Source organism: Hyaena hyaena, unplaced genomic scaffold (genome assembly GCF_003009895.1).
Source record: "Hyaena hyaena isolate Hyena2069 unplaced genomic scaffold, ASM300989v1 scaffold_387, whole genome shotgun sequence".
NCBI lineage: Eukaryota > Metazoa > Chordata > Mammalia > Carnivora > Hyaenidae > Hyaena > Hyaena hyaena.
Genome location: NW_024081019.1, coordinates 119,971 through 135,242, shown reverse-complemented (window position 1 = coordinate 135,242; position 15,272 = coordinate 119,971). Strand labels below are relative to the sequence as shown.

Sequence of the window (15,272 nt, the reverse complement as noted above, 5' to 3'; positions counted from 1 at the left end):
ATTGATAGCCAGACCACTACATATGTATTTATTTATACATATATTCATTCATACATCCTATAATTTAAACCAGTAAACACAAATTTTTTTAATCTTACCAGTGATGAATATATGCAAATGAAGACATTAGGTATACCTCATATTGATTTAGCCAAATTTAGTAATAAATAGTGCTGACAGATGTGTAATAAACTTGACATACCCATCTATTTCTACTATAGGTTTTCCAGAGGGTCCTCTAGTAAAAGGTAGGTCATAAAATGAATCTAACACTTGGTACCACTAATCTAAGTTAATGGACCGAAAGCAGTAAACTAAAATCCATTTGGTTTATTTTTATAATTATGAAATGCTGAAAGCCACCTAAATGCTAATAGACGGACAATACAAACTGTGGTCTGTCAGTTGAATAGAATATTATGTCACAGTCGGGTTCAGAGCTTTTTTTTTTTTGGAGCAAATACTTAACTAGCTCTACGTCCTTAAGCAAATTATGGAACTCTCTAAGCATTGGTTTCCTTATCTGTATAGTGGTGAGCTAGATATGACCCCAAAGAGTGGCTCTACTTTGAAGAGATTTGAGAATGGCTATTTGGATTTTATTTCAGCTTGCTTTCACTTTATAATCCTACTGAACCAGTAAACTAATTGTACAGAGGAAGAACATGAGATTAAGAAAAGGAGTGAACTTGGCTCTCCAGTGCCTTTCTCAGGAAGGCATGCCCAGAGTTTGATGGAAAACACAGTTTGCGCAGAGTGAGGAATCTGCCAGTTCAGAGGTGTTTAGAACCAGAGGCTCACTGTCTTTCACACAGTTAGTTTGGGAGAAGGGCCACGTCAGTGTCTGAGGAGTTGTTCACATGGAATTTCTTTTTTCACTGCAGGTATATCCTTTCCTGTACTCTATTCTTTTTATTGTGTAATCTGGCCTTCATTAAGCTTGGCTGTGGCCTACTACAAATGATTTACTGAAACACAATAAACATTGAATGAAAAAATACATATAACAAGGTTTTTCTTCCTCAAGAAGACATATCCAAATTCTATTTTTTTTTTTTACACAAAGTAACTGAAAATTACCTTGCTTGTTTGGTCTCAGTGAAGTAGACCACATATTGAGCCTCCCTTGGGTGTCTTCATTTTCAGCTTCAGGGCTTTGATGTTTAGTTGTATATTTCATCTGGAAGACCAAAATGCTACTACTGTTAGTACTACCCCTACTTCTACTGCTGCTACGACTGCGACTACGACAAGTTCAGAGGTGCAAAACCATGTTTTAAAAAATTACATTACATATGTGACCCCATTTGGGAACCTTTGTCAAAGGTGTGCAAGCATTATGAGGATACCCTTTGTATACCTCTCAAGAGTCCTGTGAGGACTGATTGAGATAATGTACATGAAATGCCAAATGTGGGATTAGGCATATGACAATCGTCCAAGAGTTATTAGCCATTAATAGTACCAGTGGCTTTCAAAATAAGGTGCTGTAAGTTACAGCATTATTTCATGGGCCACTTAGGAAAAAAAGACCTGTCAATTAAACTATGACATAGTGGTTTTTTTCTTCTTTTAGCCTTTTTTTTCCAGAACACTTAGGGGTCACTTAAGGTTTTTACTAAGTATTGAAGGAACTCCTTTAGACTGATTTAGACATAGTTTATCATATATTGCTCTCATGTCTGAAGAAGAAGATACAAACAACATAAATTGGTTAAGGTGTTCCTGAAATTTCTCCACCTTTGAAATTTGATTCTCTTAACTCATCTTTCAGCTATCCATGTCATTGCTACCCATGTTTTTCCACACAGCATTGTCCTGTGTGCCATGTGTGTGACCTGTGTGCCACAAAGAGCTCTGTTGATGCAACATTTAAGAGCAGCCACTGTTGCCTTCCTGATTTTCTTCTGAGCCTCTGATATCCATTTTATTTTTTAATTTTTAATTTTAGACAGAAAGAGTGTATTTGCACACACACGAATGTAGGAGGGGCAGAGAAGGAGAGATAGAGAGAGAATCCCAAGCAGGCTCCAAGATGACTGAGTCACCCAGGTTCCCCCTGATATCTGTTTTATTATTTTTTTAAATTTTATTTTATTTTAATTAATTTATTTCTAGGAGAGAGAAAGACAGCATGAGCAGGGAAGGGTCAGAGAGAGAGGGAGTCACAGACTGAAACAGGCTCCAGGCTCTGAGCTGGCAGTCAGCACAGAGCCCGACGCGTGGCTCAAACCCAGGAACCACGAGATCATGACCTAAGCGAAAGTCGGACACTTAACCGACTAAGCCACCCAGGCGCCTCCCCCCCCCCCCCGATATCCATTTTAAACACTTTCCTTTTCGACTAAGCTCAAAGCTTTATTCCCCAACCCCCATCCCCCCAGTTGAATCCTGTGTTACTGGAAGTGAAGCATCTTCCATCCAGAGTTAGCAGGAAATTTTAGGCAAATTGATGTTTATCGCTTAAATAGTAGTTCTGTATGATACATTAATTAATCAAACCACATCTATTCCAGGGATTTGGTAATTTCTCCTATTTCAGTTAAATTGCTCAGCATAGGTTTCTAATGTGGGTGCATGTATCTTGGTAACAAGACATAACACATTTCTTCTATCTGTAGCTTCTTGTCTTACATCCTGCAAAGCACTTAGCTTTTTGCTTTTGCAAAAAAAAAATATATATGAATTGTTGTCATTCTTCTGTCATGAATATATGCTTCACTGATTTCAAATTTATACTTCCAACTTCCCTATTCCAACTCTTTTATTCAGTGATTCAGTGTAATATTTTAAAAGACAGGGGTACTGGGATGGTTCATTCGATTAAGCATCTGACTCTTGATTTTGGCTCAGCTCATGATCTCATGGTAGTGAGATCGAGCCCCACCATTGGGCTCAATGCTTGGGATTCTCCCCCTCCCTCTCCCTCTGCCCCTCCCCTGCTCTTGCTCTCTCTCTCTCTCTTTTTTTAATGGCAATCAGTTCTATATGAGAGTCTGAGCATTGTATTTATGTTAGTTGAAATGATAATAAAAGAACAGTTGGAACAAAGGCTGTGTGTGCATACACAGGCACTGACAGCAGTAGCATAGCATGACTGAAGCCTAGAAGCTGGCAGTTGTTAGATAAGATACTTCCCTATGTCAGAGATGTTAACATGTGTGGGAAAAAACTTCTAGAATTGATGGAATGTAATTGTAAGAACAGAGTAAAAGAATTATAATTTTAGTCATTATTTATTAAGAGGGAATTTGTGAGTAGTTTGAGTTGAGGACAGGAAGTTATTTGAAAAAGGCAAGACCTTGGTTTTCCATCTTGAAGCAGGCATCCCTGACCAGAAGCAGATTTCACATAAATCGGAAAAAATCTTAACAGTTGCTACCTTTTGAAGAGAAAGCCACGAATAAGCTGTGAAAAGTAGATGATTCAGTACCTATTTCTATCACTTTTAATCTGAGGGGTTGTGTAACATGGTTATAAAATATGAGTGTAAATTTCCCTGATGTGTCATTTATAAGAACTGCAGGAACCCAGATCTTCTCTCCCACTACAGTGAATAAGAATATGCAGATGAAATCACTAATATTGTTAGCAGGAATATGCTTCACTTTCTGCATTTAGAGTAGCAAGACTTTCTACTCTCCTGGAAAGAAAATCTAATTTCTGTGGTTTAATGACAGTGGTTAGTTGCTTTCTAACCCATTTGTTCTAAATTCAAGGTTATAAATATTTCAATATAGTTTTTAGCAATTTCAGAACCAAGTCCTATAGGCTTCACTAATTACAGGATTTCCCTGTTTTGTAGAGCAAAAAGGAGAGAAATCACACCCGTGCGTGCGCGCGAGCAGACACACACACACACACACACACACACACACACACACACACAGGTCTACCTTCCACAATTCAAAATAATAACATTAACCTTTATTGAGCATTATTATGTATTATGTATTGACCCAAGGACACTACATATGCTACCCCATTTAATCCTGTGTGTCTTTGAAGTAGGGGGTTGTAGCAGATGCTGTGTGTTATCTGCCCATTTCTCTTCGCCTCCCACCATTCCTGAAAGCTTCTGCCTTCTGAACATCTGCAGTTTTTTTTGCCTGTGGGCTCTTCCTGTTTGGCTGAGGCTCTATGGCCTCTGTGTTCAATCAAGGACTAATAGAAATGGGGATATTAATACTCCAGCCCTCTCGTCCCCCTGGCTGGGAAAATCCAAGGTATGTTCTACACCACCTCTCAGAGTAGTCCCACAAGGTGGCACTCAGTAGTCTGACAAGATTACACCAGTTGCCTTTACTGGTAGTTGCTCAAATGCACAGCAGTTTATTGGCTTCTCTCCCTTCCCGATCTCACTTCCTCACTACCCCCTGGCACTTCTTGGGTCAGCTCTCAGGTAAACCATTTACACTCACATCCTTGTCTCAGGACTATTAATTCCAGTGTACAGATGAGGAAATATGCCCATAGTCACACAGACAGAAAATAACAGCCAGGATTTGAATCTCAACTAGGAGGCTCACAAAAATAAACAACCTGGTTTAAGGGGGAAACTTTTTTTTTTATAAGTAGAAGTTTTAAATTATTATTATTATTATTATTATTATTATTATTATTAGAGAGATTGCAAGCAGGGGAGAGGGAAAGAGAGAGAATCTTAAGCAGACTCTTGTGCTTAGTGCATAGCCCCATGTGGGGCTCAATTCCATGACACTGGGATCATGACCTGAGCCGAAAGCAAGAATCGAACATTCAATCACTTGAGCCACCCAGGCACCCCAGTGGGGAAACTTTGACCAGGTGATCTTACTGAAGCTTTTATTTATTTATTTATTTTTAATTAAAGTCATGTTAGTTAACACAGTATAATATTAGTTTCAGGTATACACTATTGTGATACAACACTTCCATATGACACCCAGTGCTCATCACAACAAGTGCACTCCTTAATTACCATCACCTATTTTACCCACCTCCCTACCTACCTCCCCTCTGGTCACCATCAGTTTGTTCGCTATACTTAAGAGTTTGTTTCTTGGGGTGCCTGGGTGGCACAGTCAGTTAAGCATTCGACTTCAGCTCAGGTCATGATCTTGCGGTCCATGGGTTTGAGCCCCGCATTGGACTTTGTGCTGACAGCTCAGAGCCTGGAGCCTGTTTCAGATTCTGTGTCTCCTTCTCTCTCTACCCCTCCCCAGCTTGTGCTCTGTCTCTATCTGTCTCAAAAATAAGCAAACGTTAGGGGCGCCTGGGTGGCTCAGTCATTTGAGTGTCCGACTTCGGCTCAGGTCATAATCTCACAGTTTGTGGGTTTGAGCCCCACTTCAGGCTCTGTGCTGATGACTAGCTCAGAGCCTGGAACCTGTTTCGGATTCTGTATCTCCCTTTCTCTCTGACCTCCCCTGCTCATACTGTCTCTCTCTCTCAGAAATAAATAAAACATAAAAAATTTTTTTAAAATAAATTAACATTAAAAAATTAAAAGGAAAGAGTTTGTTTCTTGGTCTGCCTTTTTCTTTTTTTCCCCCTTTGTTCATTGGTTTTGTTTCTTAAATTCCACATGACTTATTTCGCTTAGCATAATGTTCCCTAACTCCATCCACGTTGTTGCAAATGGCAAGATTTCATTTTTTTTTATGGATGAATAATATTCTATTGCATATATATATGTGTGTGTGTGTGCATGTGTGTGTGTATATATATATATACTACATCTTCTTTATTCATTCATCAGTCAGTAGACACTTGGGCTGCTTCCACAGTTTGGCTATTGTAGGTAATGCTGCTATAAATATCAAGGTACATGTATTCCTTTGAATTAGTACTTTTGTATTCTTTGGGCAAATACCTAGTACTGCAGTTTCTGGGTCATAGGGTAGTTATGTTTTTAACTTTTCGAGGAACCTCCATGCTATTTTCCGGAGTGGCTGTACCAGTTTGCATTCCCACCAACAGTACAAGCAAGATGGTTCTCATTTCTCCACATCCTTGCCAATACCTGTTGTTTCTTGTGTTGTAAATTTTAGCCATTCTGACAGATATAAGATAATATCTCATTGTAACTTTGATTTCTATTGCCCTAATGATCAGTGATATTGAGCATCCTTTTGTGCATCTATTGGCCATCTGTAAGTCTTCTCTGAAAAATGTCTTCCATGTCTTTGAATGGAAGAAGATATTTGTGAATGATCTATCTGATAAAGGGTTAGTGTCCAAAATATATAAAGAACTTATAAAAATCAACACCAAAAATGAATAATCCAATTAAAAAATGAACAGAAGATATGATCATACTTTAGTCTCACTCTTCTCCAACGTTATTAAGGTTAAGTGTAACTTATATTTTGTGTTTATATCTATCTCTGTTGGATTCTATACTAGGAAATGCTGACAAATTTGACTTATTGTTTATTTCACATAGCACTGGAATGAGCTTAAACTATATATCTATATATATATATATATATAAATATATATACATAAATATATGATGCTTTTCCACAAAACTGATGGGAAGTTACCTTATTATATAGGCAAGGGTAAAGACCTTATATCTTGAATAACTTATTGATAGATAATTCTTGATGTTATTCTAGGAAGGGAGTTAAAACAAAATCATTCCAAAAGCACTTTACCTGTACTTTGCTCTAAATTTTGTTTTCTGGATCATTATATTTTTGTATACATTCTTATGTTATTACTTGAGTGAAAATTACTTGAAGGTAGGATCCATATCTGATTTACCTTTTATTTAACTTCACAACATTTAGTGTAAAGTCTTGTATCAGTTGGCTCTGAATAAATATTTTTAAGATAAATAAATGACTCTATGGACTCAATGTTTTAGTAAATGGACAAAGACATTTAAAATTAGGATCAATATAGGGATAAACATATCATCTCATAAATAATTACTATTGAACTTTGAGATTTGTGCTGCTGTATTTCTGTGATCATTGTGAAAAATGACACTAACACTGAATCTTGTGCCACTCATTAACTTCAGATACTGTTTTAGACCTTTTCTTCAGATTTCTCCAGAATTCTGTTTGAAAGAAATTAGAAATCTAGTATGTGGACCTTCTTGTAGCTGTTTCAGATCCATTGGTGGCTTGACCAAGAAAGAAGCCACAACTGAAAATAGTGAAGCTACTGGGTGGTTTTGAAAAATCTAAACTAATTAAATGGAGGAGAAAAAAACAAAAAGAATGTTTCATGTTCATGTATTTTTGGACATTTTCTCCTGAATTTGGTCCTTCCTTGTTCTTTGAGATTGTTAAGAACACAGCATCATCAGGGAAGAAGCTGATGCTTTTACTTTGTTCATATGTTCTTCTTTTATCCTAGCTTTGTTAAATTTTCCCCAGACTCCATCAGATATGTGGGTACTTAGGGAGTCTATGACCCCATGTGTCTTATGATTTTACAATAAGAGTGGCTGCTGGATAGTGGTATTCTTAATAGTGAGTTCCTGAAATGACTATAATTCAGACTCATCAGAGTCAAGTCTGACCATTGTTACATTTTCAGGGGACATGGTATCCTGAGATTATTCGTACGTGTCAGTTTCAGTAGTTTATGCAGGTGCTAAAGCTTTGGTGGACTCTTCTATAAGTTTGACCCATCCAAACTGGCATAGATCACATGCAGTCAAATATTATTTAATTATATGCAGTTTATTCATTCACTTGAATCCAGAGGCTGATTTCAATTTTGGTTCTGTGAATGTGTTAATTGTTACCATAAATTTTCTGGGAGAAGATCTCATATGATATTTTCTAAAACCCAGTTTAGTAAAAGGAGCCTAAGATGATCTGACAACAATAGATTGAAAGACACACAATGAAATGAGAAAGATGTGCTCTGTAGCATAAGTAGTCAAGATTTATTTTTCAATTTTATTAATTTTTTAGGATAAAAGTAACATTTATTTACATAAGAACAGCAAGCAAATACACAAACATATGTACCAACCCATCTAAGTAACTACCATATGTTAAGTAATTGTGGTGGTTTACGATGTGATCTCAGGCTGATCTCTGAAAATACCACTTGTGTCTTTACTGGCTACTATGACAGACATTAATTTTCAATGTAATGTTAGGAAAAGGTTAACAAATTTAATTCTACTCTGAAATCTGCATTCTTGACTTTCTCCTTCCCATATCCACCCTTTGCAAGGCTCCCATTTTTAAAAAATATTTATTTATTTCGAGAGAGAAAAAGAGAGCAAGAGCAGGAGAGGGGCAGAGAGAGGGAGAGAGAGAGAATCCCAAGCAGGCTCCATCTTGGACTGGAGAGCTGGACACAGGGCTGGAACTCATGAACTGTGAGATAATGACCTGAGCCAAAATCAAGAGTCAGACACTTAACCAACTGAGCCACCCAGGTGCCCCACAAGTCTCTCATTTTTGACATGGAGCCATGTAAAGCTCTAGAGCATGGAGAAATAGAAGGCAGGGGGTTAGAGCCATGCTGTATTGGATTGTGTCACAACTCTTCCTTTCAATAACTGTGTCATTTGCAGTGAAATACCTTATTAGCTAGAGCCTTAGTTGGAAATTGTAATGCCTGCCTTCATAGGATAATAGTAAGAATTAACCAAAATATATTTGTAAAATTTTCAACACATTTTTTTAATTTATTTTTTTACGAATAGTTTATTGTCAAATTAGTTTCCACATAACACCCAGTGCTCATCCCTACAAGTGTCCTCCTCCATGCCCCTCCCCCCTCCCCCCACATCCATCAGTCCTCAGTTTGTTTCTCAGCATTCAAGAGTCTCTCATGGTTTGCCTCTCTCCCTTTCCCCCACCATTTCCCCCTTTCTTCTCCCCCTTGTTCCTCCGTTAAGTTCCTCCTAATCCTCCTATACGTGCAAACATATGGTATTTGTCCTTCTCTGCCTGACTTATTTCGCTCAGCATAACCCCTTCAAGGTCCATCCATGTTGCTACACATGGCCAGATGTCATTGTTTCTCATTGCCATGTAGTATTCCATGGTATAGATAAACCACATCTTCTTGATCCATTCGTCCGTTGATGGACACACTTAGGCTCTTTCCATGTTTTAGCTATTGCTGAAGAGTGCTGCTATGAACATGGGGGTACATGTGCTCCTGTGTATCAGCATTTCTGTATCCCTTGGGTAAATTCCTAGCAGTGCTATTGCTGGGTCTTAGGGGAGTTCTATTGTTAGTTTCCTGAGGAACCTCCACACTGTTTTCCAGAGGGGCTGTATCAGTTTACATTCCCACCAACAGTGTAGGAGGGTGCCCGTTTCTCCACATCCTCGCCAGCATCTAGAGTTCTCTGATTTGCTCATTTTAGCCACTCTGACTGGCGTGAGGTGGTATCTCAGTGTGGTTTTGATTTGTATTTCCCTGATGAGTAGGGACGCTGAGCATCGTTTCATGTGTCTGTTGGCCATCTGGATGTCCTCTTTGGAGAAGTGTCTGTTCATATCTTCTGCCCATTTCTTCACTGGGTTGTTTGTTTTTCGGGTGTGGAGTTTGGTGAGTTCCTTATAGATTTTGGATATTAACCCTTTATTTGATATGTTATTTGTAACTATCTTTTCCCTTTCCGTTGGTTGCCTTTTAGTTTTGTGGGTTGTTTCCTTTGCTGTGCAGAAGCTTTTAATCTTGATGAGGTCCCAATCGTTTATTTTTGCTCTTGATTCCCTTGCTTTGGATGTTCAACACATTTTCTAGCACATAAGAGATTTTTCCTCTGGTGCTGTTGTTGCTACTATTTCTGGAGCTATTTGCAGGAACCAGCCCAGAAAAGGTAACCTTTTAGAGAGAACTGTTACAAGTAAGAATGATAATATGGAATTAAGTAAATATAATTATTAAATATGTCTCAAATCTATAAGCATCTGGCAAGGAAAAATCATTTTCTGGTTTTTAACTGATAAGGAATCCAAAACCTAGAGAACTAAAATAATTTCCCCAGAAAGAAACATCTTGTAAGGAAAGGTGCCACAGTTTGGGTTAGGTCTTCTGACTTCTAATCCAATGCAGTTTTCATGATCCATGCTGCCTCTTACATGGAAATTTTAAGCAAGCATAAGTCATTAAGGTGAGGTGGTATGTAAGTGAAGGATCTGTGATGCATGTTAGGTTAATGACTTCAGTGGGAAAAGCAGCCTCAAAGTCAGGACTTACCTTCTTGGGCCTCCATTGCCTCCTATCACTATCTTGTTAGCTTTCCTGTGCCTTAAAAGACATGATTTTTATATATTTGTTTCTAGTTATTTTCAGTAGGATAATTGATCTAAATGATCTAATCCACCACTGCCAGAGCAGCTTTCTTCTGGAATCTTCATTATCAATCAGTTTGACTTCCCAGTCTTAATTTTTGTTTGTTTGTTTTGTAAATTGCTTCTGAATAGTGCATGTTGATCAGGAGCTTTTCCTGAAGCAAACATTAGTGCTTAGTGAAGGTAGTTGGCTACTTGGGACATCACTGATGTTTTGTTTTAAAACTGAATATTGGCTATCTGGGATCAAGTTTTATAATAATTCTAATCTACCATATATAGCATTAGAGTCAGAATGGGAATACCAATCAAATGCAAAACATAAGCTTAAATAAACAATTATAGTATGTTGGTTTGAAGCAATCTTTTGCTTTCTTCTTGCATGGCAGCTAAACTCGATGAAGGTTACTTGTCTTCTGTTCTTCAGAATTTTTAGATTGTCATCCATTAGGAAGCAATGTGCTTCATTTTTCACAAAGCAGTGGTGATAAGCCCGGTACCCTGTTCTCCTTTTGGTTGAAATGTGAACTAGACTTTTACAGCTTTTGAATCATGCCATAGAGAACTCTCATGAGTCCAATAGGTCACTTCAGGTTAAAATTTTAAAAGAATGATATTGGGGGACGTTTCATTTTACTAGTGATGGGTTGAAAAATTTAAAGCAGATATTTTTCAAAGCTTTATTTTTAGAAAAACTGTTGAATATAGTAATATGAAACTTATTAAGATGCCTTAGAGGCCATCTAGCTTGTTGTCTTTTTCTTTTTTTAACTCTTAAAGATTTGTGTTTATTATTTGGTAATTTTCCACTGTTTTTAAAAATTTCAATTCCAGTATAGTTAACATACAGTGTTACGTTAGTTTCAGGCATACAGTATAGTGTGATCCAGCAATTCTAGACATTGCTCAGTGCTCATCACAATAAGCATACTCTTAATCCCCTTTTATTTTACTGTGTTTTAGGTTGAAAGAGGTGTTTTACTTTTCAGGGTAAGTAGCTCAACATTTTGAGGTCTCTCCATAAGAGAAAGATTCACTGAATACAGTCTATTCTTTGGAAATAAACTGAATCTAGACAAATCCTGAAAAATTCCCTCATCTTCCAGAATGTATAATTTACAAGTATAGCACTAAACTTTGTTTGTACCTCAGTTTGCAGTGACCCTTCCTGTGATTATTTTTAGCTTATCTTGGCTAAGCCTGAAATGCTACAATATAACACAAAGTAATGACCATAAAGCTCCAGAGAGAAATCATAAATACCAAAGACTTTTCCTTGTGCACCCTTTACATCTATTCAAGAGGAAATTCACTTCTCTTTGATATAGTTCTCTTTTTCAGATAAATGAATGAGGTAAAGGTTATATTATCTTCAAATGTATAGTGTAAGACAAGCTATTTCTGAGAGTTTTCTCTCCTCAGCTGAAATCTAGGCTATGGCTACATGATCTCCATTTGCTTCTTTAGACAGATCTCCTTTTTTACCTTTGTTCTCTCCCTTAGAACTGTGTGCACATTTGGTAATGGAGTTTTGTGGTATTTCCCCCTATACTACTATAGCTAAGGATGTGGTAGTGTTTCTATTATAAACGTAAATTTGCAGAAGTTTTATTAATTTGCATGAAAGTTTAAAGATGTTACTTTACACATTGGATTTCAATGGTGTATTTTTATGTTCTGATTTTTCAAAGTAGAATTGAATATATGTACTTTTTTTATGGTATCTTCTGCTTACTATTTCAGGGTGCCTTACCATTCATGTAAGACTGGGATAGCAAATAGTGTTATTCCTGTTTTATGGTGACCTCAGATGTAGCCCCCAGAGATTAAGTGATTTATCTAAGGTCTTACAGTGAAGGGACAGTTGAGGTGAATGAGGTGAAGTCAGACCTAGAAACCTAGAGGCAGCTGTCTTCAACCCGGTTGTCGTAAAGCACAGGTGGTAGGAGAATACTCTTCAGGTTTAATTTTTTTTCCTTTGGTTACTTTGGTTGACACCCTAGGAAATTAACTTTACAAATGTGGTCAAGCTTTCACCTTCTCGCTGTTTCTCATAAACCACTTGCTTGTGCTGGTGTTTAGGCACAGTGACCAGTGCAGACTAGCAGAGCAGGTAGAGCAGAAGTCGGAAACTCAGCAGTGGCTGCCTGCTCTCTGAACAGCAAAAAGCATAGCTCACTTGACTGACTTCAGTAAGGAGGAGGAACAGAGAGGGGAAGCCAAGGCCTTGAATTTACAAAGCTGACTCATAGAAGTGAGGCGTCATCCTGGTACAGAGAGGTATCTGGAACCAGCATGGGGAATAGCAGCTTCTACACAGGAAGGTGAAACATGAGAGCTGAGCACTGGGACGCCATGTTGACGGATGCGTGTAGCAGGCAACTTGGCATTAGGGTAGTCAGACAGCAGGGCCACACCTGCTGGGTCCAGTTCCTTGGAGGGCATTTAGCAGGAGTAAGGCAACCTGGTCTGTAAAGGAGTAACGTTGTAAGGAGGCTCCCAATGTAGGGGCTCAGGTAGAAAGGACTAAGACAAAAGTGAAGTTACCACATGGGTTGAGCCTAGTCCTTAGGAACAAAGGAAAACCCCAGTTATCAATACTAGACTAGATAAAGTAAGCACCAAAAACCTGGTAAATAAATTAACTTCTAAACCAACATGGGTTATAGAGAAGATAAAACAGAGTAACAATTGCATTTAAATTTATTTATTGGTTTATTCACACATTAATTAATTAACTAAACTGCCCACCTGCAATGTTTTAAAAGCCACACATGGGACTGGAGAAGTAAAATCAAATCAGTTCTCACTGAAGAGCACTTGCTTAGTAGCTTCTCCTCTTCTAGATAACTTTTAGCACAGTTTTCCCAAAATTAGGATTTTCTTTCACTCTCACAGTTAGAAGAGGCAAAATATTAGTACGATTGATACTCAGCTGTACAGAATAAAGATTAGATATGTGCATAAACTTTCCTTTTATTATCATATTTGAGTTTATGTAACAATATAGTCCTTCCAAATAATAATCCCATAGTTTAGTACCAATCCTTCTGAAGTATTGGCATCATGCCTCATTATATTAAAGAAATATCCATGCCAAATACCTAAACATGACATGGTTTTTTATTTGATCTGCAAGTTGGCAGTAAAAAGGAAATTCATAGTACCTCCATGTTAACTAAATGCCGTATCTACTTAAATGATCTAATATGCTACTGTAATCTACTTATGAAAATAGTAGTTTGCTTAGACAAATAGTATATAAAATCATAGGAACTGTTTCAATGCTGAAATGGCCACAGAGCACACAAATGCCAAATTATATACAAAAGATCTTTCCTTCTTACACTCCAGAAGTCTTTGTTAGTGACTCTGAAAACAGCTTGAAAAATATATCCTCTTAGATGATACCTGGTTTGCTATTTTTTCTTAATTTACCTCTTCCCATTATCATTGAAATACAGATTCCATTTTAGATATTTGTCTAGATTTTGGTAGTTGTATAGAGATGTCTTTGTGGTAACTAATGGTTTATTATTCTTTAGTGGTTTGGAGTAGGAAGCTATTTTTACGGTCTTTGACATCTCTTGAAATTTTCAAGATCATTGTAAAGTAATTAATTTGTACCCTAATTTGCCTAGTAGTAACTATAATGAGTCACTAAAGTAAAAATACCTTGATTTTGGCAATTAGTGGGAAGTTCTCCAGTGGACATGTATAAAGTCCACCCTTAGGGCTAAAGAACCAACTGCAAGAGCCCCGGAGGAAGATGTGTGGCAAGTATGGAAAAGGTATGGAGTTTAGTCATCTGGTCACTCATGTGAATCCAGAGTTGATGCAGCTGCCAAGAGAGCAGAGGCAACCAGAGGCCAGGCTGACCGGTAGAATTCCCTGTAAATGGGAGGAATGGCTTTTTCCTAACCTGTAGTCCCATCCCTAGTCTGGTGTCTTGGGGTCAGTTTGGGGTTCTCTAGTTAGCTGTATAAAATTTTAAGTGTTTAAAATTGGAGCTCATTCAAAGACAAGTGGTCAGGATAGAGAGAAAACTTGAAACCATGTTTATATTAGGAAGAGCTGGAGGAACCGAGGCTGTTTATTCTGGAGGAGAGGGTACAAAACTGCTGTCTTCACAGATATAAAGGGCTGTCATGTAGAAGAGAGGTTAGATTTATCGTGCATGGCTCTGGAGGGTAGACTAAGGGCCAGTGGGGCAGATTTTGGCTCAGCTTAAGAATAGCTGTCTGCTGGTTACACATGTCCCTGGAAGTAGTGAACTGCCTCCAAAAGTTGTAATTTTGGACTGTGAAGACAACCATGCCTAGACAGATGGTTGCTATTGTATATAGGGTCCTAGGAAAATCCCACAAGACTGGACCAAAGACCTCCAAAGTCCTCCCAGCCCTAATATCCTAGTTCTCTATCTCACTATATCTCTGTCCAGCTAACATATATCTTGATCACCTTCTGTTTATTAAACATAGTGCCAGGGGTACAGAGAACTCCAGGCACTCTGGTGGGAAACCAAATATGCAGCCAGCCACCACAGCACAGGGTAAGGAGTAACCTAATCCAATTTGCATATTTCAAAGGTAGCTTAGCCAATAAGGCTGAGGGTGGTGGAGCAGTACTAACAGTAGACCTCCTGGGGGTTCCTTCTGAGTCTCAGATTTCTCACCTCTTATATAAGGGGCTTAGACTATTCTGTAGCATTCTAAGTGAATAGATTCACTAAGTGTCTTCCTCTGTATTTCCATTTTGATTGTCAGTCCTGTGGAGCTCTAGGCTTTACCAACCTCTGGGCACAAATGAAGTCACATTGGTAATAATACCCAGATTTCACTCGTGCTGTCTTATTGTGCTGTTTAGGACCTCCAGACCTTTGTAAAAGTTGTACCTAGTTGCTTCTAGGACTCCCTCGGGATGCCCAATGGGAGCTTATAGCTGAACCCTCCTTCCTGCCCTGTTGTTATCTGAACCCACCTGAGGGTGATTTTTCCTTGT

The 15,272-nt window shown here is 38.1% G+C and overlaps 1 protein-coding gene across 2 annotated transcripts in view; it reads left to right on the top strand.

Moving 5' to 3' along the window:
* The window catches only part of BBS9 (Bardet-Biedl syndrome 9), a 454,413-nt gene that overhangs the window by 373,150 nt on the left and 65,991 nt on the right, over positions 1 to 15,272 (top strand). The gene's annotated exons all lie outside the window — the stretch shown is intronic.